This window comes from Chrysemys picta, chromosome 5 (genome assembly GCF_011386835.1).
Source record: "Chrysemys picta bellii isolate R12L10 chromosome 5, ASM1138683v2, whole genome shotgun sequence".
NCBI classification, from domain to species: Eukaryota; Metazoa; Chordata; order Testudines; family Emydidae; genus Chrysemys; species Chrysemys picta.
The window spans coordinates 43371612-43388948 of NC_088795.1; the positions used below are offsets into that span (position 1 = coordinate 43371612).

Consider the following 17337-nt stretch of genomic DNA (forward strand, 5'->3'; position numbering starts at 1 on the left):
CCCAAATTTCAACCTTAAAGATTGAACTTGAAACCATGTCAATTAAAAAAAAATTACTCCAGCACTCCCTCCCTGGTCTCTTTTTACCCCTTTGCCATAACATTGTTGTGTCTTTTGCTCTTTACATAGCAAGTATAATATGAAGGAACCATGTGGGCATGGTGGGGTGAAAATAACCCTGTTTACTAAACATACGTTATATGCAAGTCCTAGCTGCATACACACATTGCTGCTTTGACAGTGTAACAGTGCTTCTGAAACACTGTAGACCATGAGGCCTACATAGGCCATGGCTCATAAATTATTTAAAGGGATACTACCCATTTCCTGTACACCACACAGTCATGTGGTACTCTGATCCTGCAACTGCACCCTCAATGAGTTCAGTGGGGCTCCATACAGGCTCATGGATCTACTCGGATGGATTCAGTGGCAGGATAAGTCAACACTGTGGGACTACTCGTGTGCTTGAAGTTAAGCTTTTCAGAACTGAGGCCTTGCTTTGAAAAGACCCTAGGATAGGATGATTTGTTTTGGGAGATGCTTAGCACACTTTTAGGTGGTGGTAGAAATAATATCATGACACTAATAACTTTCAGATAATACCTGCTACCCCACTGCAAAACCAAAAATTTACTGTTGTTCTCCATGTTCTTCAACACACTGAGTGTAAAAATATTCATGGAGTTTGGGGTCAGCTACTTGTATTGCAATAAATGCATATTTCCCCTTAATTTTCATATAGCTCCATTCGCAAGCCCAGCCCACAGGCATTACTCTAGAGAGCTGTGCCATTGACGTCAATTAGGGCTGCAGGATTAGGAGTTTATTTTGTCTTTCTCTACATATTTTTTCTTTTAAAATCAATATTAAAATGCTCTTAAAGAACAAAAGAAATATTACTTGTTGCTAGGGTGATGAGAGGAAAAGGAATTGTGGGTTCAAGCAACAGCTGGGACGTATGTGATGTGGCAGTCAACTGCATTGTGCTGCAGCAGGGGGAATGTAACTAAACAATGACTTCTAGAATTTAATTGATTAAGGAAATATTTAAGTTCCAGATGTTCAAATCCTGCTCTCTTTGTGAAAATCTGTTTTTTCTCCACAGTCGTCATAGATAAATCCATTCTCTGCTGCTCCATGCCCACGTGGGCTGGGCTGTGTCTAGCCATTCAGTTTCAAGGTATGCACCTGCTTTACTCAGACACCAAATATTTACATAAATGTACATGATATAATTGGGGCCTCTGCTGTAGACTCTTTCTGATGGTGCAATAAGCATCTCTCTTGCTGAATGAATTGGCAGCCAGTTCTAAAGCTGTTAATGCTAATGTATCTCAGTGCTATATTTCCTAATAATTTCATTTTCTACATTCATGTTTTGGCTAATGAGGTTATAAATGCTAGCTTCAATTTCCTTTGATCTATAACTACCTCTGATCAATCCTGAGCTCCTTGGGCCCAATTCATCATTACTGTGCCCCTTTAAGACAGCTAGACTGTAGCGAAGGGACAGCAGGCCCCTTCTTATCCACCTGAGGAATTCCTCCAATGCAGGGAAACCCCTATACTAGAGGGTATAGAAAGGACTGGATCAGCCAGGTCTGGGCTATCTTTGCAGGAGCTGTGGCATGGGAAGCATGACAGGCTATACCTGGGCCAGAAGAGAGAGTGGCCATGATAGAGACAGACCTTTGTCCTGGCAATTATGCATCCTTCCAAAGCTCCTTGGGAGCCACTGAAGCAAGGACACAAGTTAGAGTAGTTTCCAGGGCAGTCCAAGCCTATGCCAGGGACCATGAAGAGGAAAAGTGCAAACTAACTCTCAGACCCCACTTTATCCAACTGCTCTTATTTCTGTCTTCACACAGGTTTCCAGTCTCTCGCCTAACTCCCACCCAAACACCTTTCCCCACTGACCCTTCATACCCTTTCGCCCTAGCTTCAGGGATATCACATGGCAAATAAGGAAAAAAGTGAAGGACCACCAGGCTTTGCACATTTTGTGCTGGGCTCTGGCCAGCTGCACTCTCAAACTCATATGTGGTGGCGTCCCAGAATGCTTTGCTCCTATTCCCAAGGAAGCTCTGGAAGTTATAGGAGGGCTCTATACCTGCATAAGCCCTGAAAGGGTAGATATTGGGGAGAGGAGTGAGGTGACTTAACTTATGTTTATAGTGAAGGTAAAGTTCCATACCTGGGGGCAAATATATACAAACCAGTCCATCCATCCCTAAACTGAATGAATGTATTCTTCACATCATTTATTAATATCACACTAAGGAAAGGGAAATTACTGAGAGAGAAACAAGGATCCAGTCTGGCCTTCAATACATATTAAAATTTAAACAGATCTTAAAAATAAAATAGATGCTTAAAAAGTCCTGACAAAACACAGAAACCGCCATCTTTCCATTGGAATTATGTCAAGGTTTCTTAGGTGCTTATGAAAATCTCTTCCACAATTATTTTTCAAAATCTTTGTGTGTTGGTCATACACTGCATTGAAATTGTGTCGGATCCCAAGAACAATTTTTGTTCAGCACAGGCATGCAGTTCTCTTCTGATACTGGATATCTATTTTAGTTTCATGTGAATGTGGTGTAAAGGGCCATAATCTGATACAGTGGGCCAACCTAGTCCAGCAACAAGAACAAATCCTTTACAATGGAGAATTTTGTTTCAAGGCTGTTTTGAAAGCTCACAGATTGTAACAAAAACAAAAAAAACAAGCAACAAAAGACTTACACAAACCAAATAAAAGGCTCAGCTCAGGTTATAGTGACTGGAAATACAGCTCATCCTACGTTGTCTGACAGAGTGCCCTCATTTAACTCTGAACACCTGACTGGACTTCACAAGTTGGTCACCATCACCAACCCCATTTGACTGTCTGCAGGGCTATTAACTCCCCATCTGCTTTTGCTCAGATAGATATGCTGCACCATTTCATTAAGACCAATATCTCTAGCTAAGACAAGCCATTGTGCGGGCTGATGCAGTAGACGCCCCCCACAATCTATTAGCTGTCTAGGCATTTGTCCCTCATTCATTATGGTGGTAGCAGAGCACTATGCCAGTGTCCCTCATTCTTCATCTGCGTTCAGAGCTCTTTCAGTCCTCAGGATCTCTTGAGCAGAAAGGGCCAATCACAAAAATCCCATGGTTGGTTTTAGGAGATGGATGAATACTCAGAGTTGACTGGGATGACTGCCAATCTTTATTACGTACATCAGTGAGCAGAGCAATGACAGTCCAGAAGCATGTTTGGCGTGATCTGCCAAAATAGTGCAGCCTTGTAGAAGAGAGACATTGCTCTGAATAAAATGTGCAGGATTCTGTTGTGTAGAAAAACTGGACATTTGATTAGCATGCTAAGTGTTTCAGCTAAATCAATTTCTTCATTGTACTTTAAAAAGCCAAGCAACCCTCACCTGTCATGAATTAACCTTCCTGATTAGAATGTAAGAAACCGTGTGAATTGCAGACCAGCTTTGTGTCAGGCTGTGGAATTCAGTGTGGCATAAACCTTCAGAATTCTGATCCTTGTGGGACTTGGCTACAATCAGTCAAACATTCTATCAATCAGCAGGACCCCTGCATAGTATTGCATTAACCTTTACAATTCAGACTTGTGTGGGACTCTGCTATACTCAATCAGTCAAGTCTGTCTGCACAGTTCCTCCATAGGGGGTACATCAACCTTTCTAATGCCATTGACAAGCTGAATTGTGATCAGTCAATCAGTCCTATCATGCTGCACAACCGCTGTAAAATAACACAAACCAGAGCTCCTCTCCCCCCGCCCTGAAAAAAAAAATCACCTTGCAATCAGTGTTATTTACAAATCACTTGAAAATGACATTCTCCCTTTTTCTATCAATTAACTGGCTCTATCTATTTCTTTTTTTTTATCGGAAGACTGATGAATGTTTTTAATCACTGTGTTTTTTGGGTGTGATTACTTAACAATTTGGCACAAATAGCTGTCTGCTGTCAGGCCCAGCTCTGGAGTAACAAAATTACTACAGGTCAGGATGGAATAAGATGGTTTGGCAGAGCAAGTATGTTTACATCATACCTGGCTCTAGTTAGATTCATAGTAGATTTAGCCCCATTTACTGTTCCCCTATGTACTTACCCTAATGGTAAAGTATTTTCTATGCAATCAGAATGACATACTGCATAAAAATGATTGCAAATAGACAAAGCTGAAACCAAACTAAAAGGGTGTTTGAGACAATACCGCATGTGTGGCATGCACTGTAGATGGAAGGAGGACATGTTAATATTTGTGCATTGTTAGATCTGTTAATATCTACCTAAAATGTAAGAAGCAAACATCTGGCTTTGTGTGCTTGCACTTTCTAGCTATCATTTATATTGCTGGAATGTTTTCCTTTCAGAGTGTCTTTATGGGCAAGACTTTTGTAATTGAGAAAATGTAATAATATTATGAAACAAGCTCCCTTTCTAAAATTTTTGTAACACTTTTTTATATGACTTAAAATATAACCCTTCCCTCTCTACTGTTCCCATCTCTTAGTAGCTATGGAATAACCCATGTATGTGATTCTCAAGGCTGATTCCCCACTCTGGCACTTTGAGTGCAGAAGGTGGGGGCCCTCAAGGATTCTAAAAATTAATACTGGCCACTCCAGGCTTGTATTAAACTCCCAAGTTTACAGCTTTTCTCTGACCTTGGACGAGTAGATGCTGCCACCACTCAAGTGCAAAAACCCCTTTGAGAACCCAGGAAGCCGCACTTGGGAAATCCTTCCTGTGGGGTACCCTCAAGTCCTTTCACCTCCACTCTGGGGAAGAGCTGAGACAGAAAACAAAGGAAATTAGCTGTTGCCACCAGCTAATTAAACAACGTGCACAAACCTCTTAGGACACAAAATCCAGCCTGTTCTTAAAAAAGGTAAATTTTATTAAAACAAAAAGAAAGAAAATACATTGAAAACTCAGGCTCTTGCTATATTTAAAAAACCTGCTTACAAATATTCAGCATCAAGAATAACCTTTTTGAGGTCCAGCTTAAAGGTTACAAGCAAAACAAAAGCATTTGGGGTTAGCACAGAGGAGTCCACAAGCCATAAAGAAATAAAGAGAGATAAACCTAATCGCGTCTTCCTAGACATTTCCTGATCTTCTTACATAACTGGGGTTTCAAATGAGTAGTTTCTAGGTATGATTTGATGATTTTTCATACCTGGCCCCAAGCTCTTACAGCATAGCTGCAGCCCTGTCTCTGCTTCTTCCCGAGAACAACAGACAGACAAAGGGGAAGTTTTTTCCCAATTTTAAAAAGTTCTAGCCTTCCCATTGGCTCTTTTGGTCAGGTGCCCACTTCCTTCCTTTTACCTATGCTGTGAGACTTTTTAACCCTTTACAGGTAAAGCAAGTAGAGAACAACTACTAAGAGGGATTTTATAGCTAACTGGCTGGTTGGGTGCCCATAAAAGGGAGCTACCCCCTCTTTCATTTATCACAGTGATAATGTCTCTTTTCCATAAAGGGAGCCAGAAGTTTGGCTAATGAAGCAATCCAATTGGACAGTATTCTGGGTTGTCGTATGCTTGCTGCTCAAAATAAATAGATACAAAAAATAAAAATTCAATATGGTTTGATACACTTCATGTTTTCAAATCCCTTTAGGCTGATACTGCTTACCTTACCTTACTGTGTGTTTGGAACTTGAAATGGCAAGATGGATGCATTCTGATGTGGGATAATGGGATTTTCCCAGTGGAGGAAGATAAGGAAAGCTTTACTTTTTTCCTGAAGGGTAGGTTTGCTGTTCTTGAAGACACTGATCACACTACAGTTACAAAAACATGATAAAATTGGTTTGAGGCAAGGTCACTTTACTTGTACCTAGGTAATGTTTTTCAGTTTGTTTCCCCACAGCAGCTTTTTTGCCATAATAGCCATGTTTGTGTGTCTGCATCTACCATGCTGCCCATTCAGAGATGCACTCTGAGAATAGCTCAGCAGCTATACATCCTGGGTAGGGGATGGAATGCCCAGAGGGTGGGCACACACATACTAGTTTCAGCAGAACATGGGACAGTGTGCTCTGGGAGGTCTAGGGAACTTCGAGGAAAGAGGACAGGCCAAACCACTAGCGAACACGGTTAGGGAGTTCTGTGTGCATCGGACTGTGTTGAACTGCTTACAGGAAGACAATTATATCCCAAGCAAGTCCTCTGGTAGGGGCCCAAACACTGTTAACTGATCACACTAAGCTTTAACTACACTGTGTGAAGACACAAACTCTGTTCAGAGACAGTAGTAAATTATTACAAACTGTTAAAAGTTGTAGTGTGGGCAAGGTTGATAGGACTGATTCTGCTCCCATTGAAAAAAATGAGAATTTTGCCCTTGGCTTCAATAGGAACAGGATTGAGCACTAAGGGCTAGACTTACAAAGGTATTTATGTGCCTAATGATGAAGGTAGATGCTTGGTGGGATTTATAGAAGTACCTCACTGAGTTAGGTGCCTAACTCCCATTGACTTCCTTAGGCATATTTGTAAATCGCACGAGGTGCCTAAAATATATATCTTTCATAAATCTAGTGATGAAAGCCGAGAGAGGCTTTTTCGTAGCAACCATACTTATAGGTTTTACTACATCCAGGTACTTTGTGCAGAGCTGCTGGTGCTGCAAAATTTCTGTAGAAGGAAATTCACTGTTAGCAATACAATGGTAGAGAACACATTTGGAAATTTTCACCTTTGAAGGGATGGGGAGAATGCATTATTTTAAGGTCTAATCCTGCAAGCACTTCAGCATGTGAGTAACTTTATGCATGTGAACAAAGTTACCCATGTGCTTACGTATTTGCAGGTTTGGACCCTAAATGTTTATCTGGAGGGGGGTGATGATGGCGGATGCATCTCTCTCATCTTGGCAGGGGGTGAAGGTCTGAGCAAAAGAATCCACATGATGTAGAAGCAAGCCCTGTCAATGAGTGAAAGCTGGTAGAGTTGCGTGAGGCCTGTGGTGTCCTAAATAAAGTATTCAGTGAATTTACTGATTTCAACCTGACAGGAAATGGAAGTCACTGCTCACATCAGACACGGATTGAAACAAATGTAGGGAGTGAGAATTAAGCCTTACCTTGACCGCTGAGAACATACTAGATAAAACACATACTCCTGGATCATGTGTGAAAGATTCCAGGGAGAAATGGAATATTGTACTGTACTCACTATCTCTCTTTCCTCCTCCATCCTGCCAAAAGTGCTATTTTGTTTTTAATTTTATTTGTCCACATTGTTTTTCATTATTCTAAGGCACTGTTAAAGCACAGATGTAAAACATCAGTACAATACACTGAGGTGTGGACCACACAGACATGCAGTTCCCTTTCAAAATGCACAACAGAGGAAACAGTTTTTGTAATTAAACTTCCTTATTTCTTTTTGTTAAAAACAACTTGTGCAACTTCTATGAAAGGAGGAGGATAACTTAAAACATTGTATTAGCACTAAAAATTGGCAGGGGGTGAATGTACTGATTAGACAGAGGACCCCTCCCCTCCCCCTCAACCTGAAAGAAAGGTTGGGGAAAGGAAACTGGTTTCCGCAGTGGTTGCCATTTCTCTACCTCTGTGTGCTTTGCTGTGCTCTGTAGACACACAATAATAACCCCAGTGGGTCTGTGGATCAAATGACTAGCTGCTGAAGGATTAAGAGCAATTCTATCCTCTTGGCATGGGCTTTGGAATTTTCATTAAAATGACCTTGGGTGTGGTGAGAAAGGAATTCAGGCTGCACTGATCAGGAGTTAAACATCCTACCTGGGAAAACAACAAAAGGGCCCCTTCAAAATGCTCCTTACTGGGCCTCAAGCAGTCGTTGTACTTTTTAAACCTTGAGATGGTTGTACATGGATTAGCCCAGAGATATGTGGAGATTCAAAATTAAAGGGATCTTGGAGGGAAAAGGAATGGGCAAGAGCATTCATTTCCTAGAAATGCTTACAAATACTTACTGTTAGAAAGTTTGTTCATTTGCTAGAGAGTGAATGGACTGTCAGGTTGACGTATCATGCTGCCTTTAGCAATAGAAAATTAAAAGTTATGCGCCAGATTGTGCAAAGCTTCTTCAGGTAGATAAGTGCTCATTCACAACTTATCCATCGCCATCTTTTTGTCCAGTCTGACATCTCCAACTCACTCTTGGTTATTTCTACTTGGATATCTTGCAGTCTTACATCTCAAACTCAATCTGTCCAAGACTGAATTTATCCTTTATCTTAATCTCGCACTAGTTCCTCCCCTCATTAGCAGCATAGACAACCCCACTATCTTGTCTGTCTCCCAGGCTTGTCACCTTGCTATTACTTTCAACTTCTCCCCTTTTCTCCCCACAATATGCAGTATCTGAACAAACCTTATTTGTTTCCCCCCTTTTTACTATAGCCAAATTCTGCTTTTTCCTTGAACCTATTGATAAATGCTTTATTTACACAAGGGTCATCTTTTGCCTTGACTATTGTAAACTTAGGTTTCCATTATCTTAACTCCCAGCCTATCTGATAATGTCACTGCTAAAGCAATATTGACTTTTTCTCTTTCAGTGTCTAGAGTGATTCCCTCCTGGGCTTTCTTCAAGGCTTACATAAGCATTTCCCACTTTCACTTCTGCTTTCATTTCCTCAATCCCACACACTAATATTTCTCCTGGTAAGTAATCCTCTCTCCTTTTCCCACTCTTGATTTCACGTGATCCTTCATGCTGCTTCCCATCTGTGGAATAATTTCCCATTTGTTGTCCTCCAAAGGCCCTTTTTCTCCACCTTCACTTCACTCTTTAAAATCCACTTCTGTATATTGTATTTTCCCTTTTAATATTCTCACCAGTGATCTCTTCCATTCTCCCTTCATTGGACAGCTGTAGTTTATTTTGTTTTGCTATGTTCAGTTGTAAAATCTTTGGTAAAACTAAGTTTTATTTTATTTGGGTTATTTATATGGCATCTTGGGAGACTGGTTCTAACAGGAATTATTCTGCCAAGGTGGCTCTTAAGAATAGTTTTGCACTGGAAAAAATGAAAATGCATCACTTGCCACTGTTGGTGGTTGTTATGGAGTGACATTGGATTTGCAGTCTGCTTGATATCCAGATCCCCAAGAGTACCTGTGGGGCAATGTCCCCACACTGGCCTCTAAGGGGTTAATAGAGCAATAGGGAGGCTGCACAGGAGGCAGCCAATTAGAGAGGAGCTGAGAGAAGCAGCCAATTGGGGCCTGGCAGGCCCATATAAAAAGAGATGCAGGGCAGAGCAGGGTCAGTTACTCCCTGGATCTCAAGGAGGGAGGACTGGGTGCTGGCAGGCAGAAAGAAGCTAGCACCCTGGACAGAGCAGTGCTGCTAGCAGAGTCTGGGGGAGCTAGAGAGAGCTCCTGGCTGGCTGCTGGGATTTGCAGGCTGAGACCCTAAGACAAGGGCAAAGACATTGCTGGGCCTGTGGGGAAGTGGCTGAACAATTGGCTGCAGTCACCACTGGGGAAGTCGCAGGAGAGTTGGACTGAAGCACTCGACCCCAGAAGGGGGAGCACAGATTGTGTCATGGTGGAGGGGTGTGATGTGAAGAGGATGCCGTAGTCCTTGGAGTGACGTGGGTCCAGGAGCAGAAGTGGCAGCAGGCAAAGCATTACTAGGAAAGGGCGTACTGACCTGTGGAACTAATTCTCCAAGATAGCCAGCAGGAGGCACCAGCGTGGTGAGTGGAGCCCCGTCACAGTACCCAAACAATTACCAATCCTTATTCCTTCTCCTGTGTGCCTGGAAGAGAAGTACAGTTAAAAAACAATATATCATTAACATACCAGTTTATAAACAAAGAGCACACCAGAAACTAGCTTCACCATTACAAAACTGTAAAAACATGCTGTCAATTAGCTTCCCCATAGCTAAATGGTTTACAAATCCAGTGACAGTCCATTAAAGTCAATGGAAAAAGGCAATTGATATCAGGTGAGGATCTGCCCCCGAAAGTTTAGATACTTTCCCTCCATAAATTATGTTAGTTCAGATATCACTATCTTGTGAATCTCTGTCTCCACCCAATCCCTCTCCACTGAACAGTTTCTTTAAGAGATCCTCCCTGCCTACATCTAGTGTTCTTGCAGTGATGGACTAATGCCCTGCTACTCCTCTGTCATGGTGGCTTTGTTAATGGATTACTCTCTCCTTAGTATCTTTGGGGCCCACCAGGCAGTGTGCCAAATGGTTCAGCTCCCTTAGATTCTGAATGCAAAAAATGCAGTCGTGCTGTCTAAGAGAATGAGCTAAAATGGTAACCCTCCTGACCCCATCAGACAGACTGTCTGTGAGGGAACTAGTACCATGTGACTTCTGTGAGCAATCACAACCAACCCAGATTGGGTGGGGAGGTAAAAATTCCCATAAAATTTCAACTTATATTTATTTATTTTATTTTGTCTTATTACTGCAAAAGCATCCCAATCAGAATTGGGGTCTCCCTGTGCTATGAACTGTGATGACAAACAAAAGATATGGTCTATGCCCCCAAAAGCTTACAAATTAACTTGAGAGAAGTTAGGTCAACTAACCATAAGAGAAAAATGGAGAGAGAGGACGTGGTTACACAGGTTAGTTATGTGCACAACCTGACAGCTCTGAATTATTTGTAAGGTGTTTTTTGTTTTGCAGATAGATAAATGTCAGCTACCTGCACTGGCCACTCCTCTTGGTCATCATGAGCTGGTTGGTTTCTTGTAGGTATCACAGCAGAAATAAATCTGGTGAAGGGATTTGAAACAGAGAGATGATTGGTTTTATGGATGTATTCAAGGAGAGCGTTTCATGTGTAAGGGGCAAGAAACGCATGGCAAAGGCCTGCGCAGGACTAGTGTAGAGCCCTGCAGCGGGACTGGGATCAAGTGGGTCCCGCAGGACTGCTGCCATAATAGTGGAAGTGGGTGGGAGTGGGATTAAAAAATAGTCCTGCATAGAGCTCTAACACATGGAGACTTCTGAAGGAGAATTGGACAAATGGGTGTTCAAGGCTAATGGTAGAAAACATTCTTCTGGGAGGGTGCAGCTCTACCTAGCCCCCTACTATGGACGATGTGCAATTTGCAGCCTTGCTCATGATGATATGTTTTGTTAATCATCAGATCATGTGAAGCTTATTTTTGTTCTACAAAATTGCCAGTTTCTGCCAGTAATATTAACAATGCTGGCATAGAAATAAATCAGCAGATTGCTGGCATCTAAGGATGGGCAGGGAAATTGTGAATTAGCATCAAGTATATGTATCTTATATAATCAAATGTGTGAAATATGGCACTAATCACAAGAAATGAATCAACTAATGATGACAGCTATGGAGGCTGAGTTTTTCTTTTATACAGGTTAAAAGCATAGAACATATGAATATTGCAACCAAGTATTTTGCCTGGAAGTGCCAAGTAGAGGTATTAGTTAAGTTAAAACATGTTAAGGAAGAAACACACTCCTCAAAGCTGGCAGCAGGAGCTAGTATGCTACGGATTGCAGAGAGCAGATGACTTTGCATCACCTACGTTGCTCCTACCTTGTATTATAATTAATTTAGTATCTGTGCCACTCAGCATTCCTCAAAACCTCCCAGGTATAGCATGTAAGAAATACACCAAGAGCCTTGCTCCTGTTCCCATTGAAGTAAATGACCAAATACCCATTAATTTCAATTGGAGCAGGAGCAGGCTTGAGATCCTGGGCTAATTTCAATACTAAAGTTCCAAATGAGTTTTTTCTTCCCAGCAACGGATGTTACCATTGTTCTTGACCCAAGTGGCCATTATTATGTTCCTTGAGAACATAGTTTCTTTCAGCATAGTTATGGTCCTTGAGAAATTATTTTGTGCTTTGGGGCACCTTGTGTACTATATAATTTCAAGATAATATCAGGACAGTTGGTTGAAGAAAAATTAGGCTATTCATCCTGTTTATCTTGGTTATGGATATTAGGCTGTTGCCACATGCTGTTTATATGTCTTTGCCAGTAATATTGATTCTTCTGAAAAGATCTTTATTTGCACAGCATGTGAAGGAGAGTTGTGGTTAGAGTAGGAGCTTGAGAGCCAGAACTTCTAAATTCTGTTCCTGGCTCTGCCGCTGATTCATTATGTGATTTTTCTCTTGCTGACTGTGTACCTACATATGGATTACTTTTTCAGGGAATAGTAGTGTGCAGTATGGGTTGGAATATTTCTGTGTGGCTTAGAGCACAGTATTCCCTGGAATGCACTTATCAACTCAGTGATGGAAGGCACAGTATTCAAATCTCTGGGTAAAATTTACAAAAGCTCCTAAATAACTTAGGAGCCCAAATCCAACTGTCTTCCAGTAGAACTTACACTTCTATGTGACTTAAGCACTTTAGAATATTTTACCCTTCATTACCAGACGTTCAAGAAGGTAACTTTCAGTTTCTTCATATATGTTAAAATTATATTGCAAACCGCTTACCAGCAATTTTTAGTGATTTTTACTTTTCTTACTAATTAGATTAAGTGATTGGACTAGATTTTATAATACATTGCAGATCTTTAGCACCAATGAATCTTGCACCAAGCTTTTTCAGCAAGGAGTTTTAGGCCACAATTTTGCAGACATCCATAGGAATTTTGTCTACATAAAAAACATTGTGCCCTGATTATTAGCAAATCTTGTAGCAGTTGCTATAGGTGTGTGTGTGTGTGTGTGTGTGTGAATGGGGAATTGAGGGTGGGACTTACATATCTGTAAACATAATTAAATTAGTACAGACGCTCCCCGACTTATGCAAATTTTGCGTAAATCAGAAACGTATCTCCGACCATTGCACCAAAAAAAACCCCAAAACCTCAAAAGAATGAAAACTCCTATTTCTAGCTTACAGAACTTCTTCTGTAAGCTCCGATTTGCATATGTCGGGTTTACGTAATTCAGGGAACGTCTGTACTACATCTCCATACTGATTCTGTATTATGAAACCACATGTAAATGCTATCCGATTAATTAATTAAATAGTCTGATTGATAATAAGACCTGAATAATGAAGACCTGATAATGCGTGGTCTTCAAAGTTACTTTTCTGTTCTATGGGGGAAATAAACAACCACAGACCAAAACAAAAATTGATTATTTTTATTGTGGTAGCACCCAGAACCTTCCGTAGGATGATGGCTCCTCTGTGCTCGGTGCTGTACAAACTGCTAGTAATAAACAATCTCTATTCTGAGGAGTTTACACTTAGAAAAAAGGTAGGGGAAAGAGGTACAGTGGTGTCTTGTTTATTTCATATCCCTGCCACCCCTTTGTTCTCCTAAAGGAAGATACATATGAAGGGTGATGGGAAGAGCATAATCAAAATATGTATAATTTTATGTCCACTATAGAATCGATGAGTATTTAAATAAAGTATACTTTATCGCCTCTCACTATATCCCTAATTAGTTGACCAATTTCTTGGAGGCCTTGAGAGGTAGGTTGGTCCAGTCATTAGGGTGAGAACTTGGGTTAAATTTCCTGCTCAAGCACAAATTTCCTGTGTGCCTTTGGCAAGTCACCTAGTCTCTTTGTTACCCTTTGTAAAATGGGGATAATAGTACTTCACTATCTCACAGAGGTGCTGTGAAGATAAATATATTAGAGATGGTGAGGCACTCAGTTACTATGGTAACAAGAGCCATATAAATATGTGAGAAAAATTGTGGAAGAACTGGGTAGTGAGGATAAGAAGCTTGAAATTTATGTAAAGAAACACAGGGACCCAATCAAGGGATTAGAAAAAAGCGTGAACAGTCCACACACTTTCCTAGGATATGTTGGAGTTGTCTATGAATCTGAGTAGTTTAGCTGATCTGTCTGACTTCTGTGTTTGCATAAACTGTACAGTAGTTTTTTCACAGTTATCTGAGGAATAAAAATCAACTTTAATCTGCACAGAAATAAAAGATTAAATCACTCAGCAGGAGTGGCATGTTAGTTGCATTTTATAAAATGCATGAACTGTATCATCCAGCTGCTAATTTCTGTATTAATGAATGCTTTTTCTTTTTTCTTATATTACTGTTTTAAACTTCAGCTAAACTGTGATGCTTGCTTAACCTGGGACTGTGATATGTTTGAAGTGATCCCTTAACCCTTTACTTTGGTGCACTCCCAGCTTCCATCCATAGCTTATAGCTTTAAGCAGTTAATGTAATATCCTGACATGTCATGGGAGGCAGGGGGAGTCTGTAGCAGGGACAAGATTTCATAGCACAGCTCCAAAAGGAGTCAGGAGCAGAGCTGTGGCATTAGCAACACAAAACTCAGCTTGCATGGTGCTTGGTGCTTTGGCAACAAGAGATCACTGTTCCAGCAATGCCCCTCTGCCATGTACATTGGCCAAACCGGACAGTCTCTACGCAAAAGAATTAATGGACACAAATCTGACATCAGGAATCATAACATTCAAAAACCAGTAGGAGAACACTTTAACCTGTCTGGTCATTCAATGACAGACCTGCGGGTGGCAATTTTGCAACAAAAAAGCTTCAAAAACAGACTCCAACGAGAAACTGCTGACCTTGAATTGATATGCAAATTAGATACAATCAATTTAGGCTTAAATAGAGACTGGGAATGGCTGAGCCATTACAAACATTGAATCTATCTCCCCATGTAAGTACTCTCACACTTCTTATCAAACTGTCTGTACTGGGCTATCTTGATTATCACTTCAAAAGTTTTTTTTCCCTCTTACTTAATTGGCCATTCAGAGTTGGTAAAACAACTCCCACCTTTTCATGCTCTCTGTATGTGTATATATATCTCCTCAAGATATGTTCCATTCTATGCATCTGAAGAAGTGGGCTGTAGTCCACGAAAGCTTATGCTCAAATAAATTTGTTAGCCTCTAAGGTGCCACAAGTACTCCTGTTCTTTTTGTTCTAGGCTGCTCCTTTCTAAGCCTGCAGAAACACAATCCATTACTTCATATTGAAAGAAAGTTTATTTCAGCACGGTTACATTACAAGAAGATCCTGGAATGAGTTCAGACAAGAGTGGCAGAAACCTGTCACATTAAAAACAGCTTGTCAGTGTAACAAGTTTGTTCCCCTCAAACTACTAGCTGGAGGCAGAAAAAGGTGGTGGTGGGGGAAATGCGAGAGGCACTGAAATATTAATACTAATCAAAGCTGTAATCTCCTGCAAAGACACGTGTAGGCATTGCTTCTGAGGATTGTTATTCTAGACCCCTTATTTTGATCACATGACTCTTGGTTTCACATTTTTGCCCCTCACAGAGCTGTGTAAATGTGACCAGGTCAGTAAATAGCTTTCATGTGAGTATAAGATGAGGAATTCTTAGCATTTACATAGGGCCCATGTAGGCGGCATGGTCTCCCTTTCACCTAAACCTCTTGAAGTGTTTTCCCTGCTTCCCATACCCACAGGACTAGTTTGTACTAGTTAATAGAGCTTGGGGGCTTTCCTAATATGTACTGCTTCTCATTCTGCAGAAAACCCCTTTCCAAAATGAGAGCGAAGTGCAGTTATGGTCATGGGAGCCATTGAAAGGGTCCAGTAGGAGTTGATAGAGCTGGATTATAGAGCAGATACTCCCTTCTTCCAGCAACAGATCTTAAAAATAGAAATAGATCTCAGGGCATCCATGGTTTAAGAGAGCAACTTTTTTATGGGGCTGACACGCCTGATTCCTTCAGTGGCGGATTAATGATTTTGCCACCCCAGGCCCTGAAATAATTGCCGACCCTGCCCCATATGAACTTGTTTTAGATTTTTTACAAATTCTCGCGAGTATGTTTACTAAATGGCGTCGCGCCGTCATTGGTGGTTTCAATCATAGGTGTCGATTCCATGGGTGCTCCGGGGCTGGAGCACCCATGGGGGAAAATTGGTGGGTGCTCTGCACCCACTGGCAGCTTCCCACCTCCTCGCCCCAGCTCACCTCTGCTCCACCTCCTCCCCTGAGCGTGCTGCGTCCCCATTTCTCCCTCTAGTTCCTAGCTGTTTCACAGCAGCAAGCGCTGGGAGGGAGGGGGGAGGAGAGGAAACACAGCGCGCTCCAGGAAGAGGTGGAGCCGGGGCAGGGATTTGGAGAAGGAGTCCAATGGGGCAGGGAGGGGGTGGAGTTGGGGTGGGGACTTTGGGGAAGGAGTTGGAATGGGGGTGGGGCAGGGGGCGAGCACCCACCGGCGCCGGGAAAAGTTGGCGCCTATGCATGGTAGAATCGTGGCATCAGTGATGCCGCGATTACAAAAATGCTGCTATTATAAATTTGCCGCCCCTGCAAATTTGCCGCCCTAGGCCTTGTCGGCCTAAGTGATAATACGCTGCTGGCTTCCTCATGGAAAAATGAATAGGACAATTTGCAGCATTGGTTATTCCCATGTAGGGAAAAACGGAGCCCATGATACTTCATATTTTCAAAGCACTGTACAGCCATTACCCCAAAGAAGAGTAGTGTGGATTAATTAGGTAAATTACTGTTCTATGCTCATTTTGCAGATAGGGTAACTGAAACACAGGGAAGCTAATCAGCTGTGCTCAATAGATGGAATCCCTATTAGGTTAGGTAGGTAGAACTGATGTGCATGCAGTCAATATGCTAATCTAAAAGCACTAGTATGCAATACCCCTATGTACCTGTCCTAGTCAAGAACTCTTGAAGAATGGGCCTAACTATTTATGGGTATGGAGGGAGTATAAACACCAGTGAGGGAGAGGATTTATTTAGAATATTATGCAGCCAACACTTTCAAAAGTGACTAGTGACTTTTGGTGGCTCCATTTTGTTTGTTAGCTTGAGATGTCCTACAGGGCCTGATTGTCAGAGGGTGGGTGCTCAATGCTTTCTAGAAATGGGGTCTCTAAGGCACCTTGACTTGGGTACCAAAAAACTGAAGCACACCTATGAGAATCTTGGTCCATATGGTATATAAAGTGATGGGATAAAATTAGGAATGAGAAAATTGTGTACTAAATATCTGGAAAAGCTTTTACTTGTGAGATCCATTAGTCTGACATCCACCATTCCCCTGGGGGGATGATGTAAGTCTTAAAAACTGAATTGGGCAGAACTCTAGAAACTGTTCTGAATGGAGCAGCCCAGATCTGACAGGAGGTTGGGTGAGATGACAGAATCCCACAGGGCTCTTCCCCCTTTAAGATGAGTTGCACACAGATGTGGTAGTAACTTTTTAAAATTAAGGCTACATTGACATTTGAAATGCTGACCATAGTCAGTCCCTCCATGAATTTTTTTTAAAGGGGCCAGGTTGTGGGGCCTGCTCTTGTTCCCTATTTCTGTGATATTAGG

The 17337-nt window shown here is 41.6% G+C and overlaps 1 long non-coding RNA gene across 1 annotated transcript; it reads right to left on the bottom strand.

Annotated features, from left to right (window-relative positions):
* Positions 1 to 5045: 5045 nt before the first annotated feature.
* On the bottom strand, positions 5046 to 10781 carry LOC101938175 (uncharacterized). Its single transcript, XR_006176793.2, has 3 exons — positions 10711 to 10781; positions 9693 to 9800; positions 5046 to 5824 (listed from the first exon to the last, which is right to left on the bottom strand). It is a non-coding gene; the product is annotated as an uncharacterized LOC101938175 (long non-coding RNA).
* Positions 10782 to 17337: the final 6556 nt, after the last annotated feature.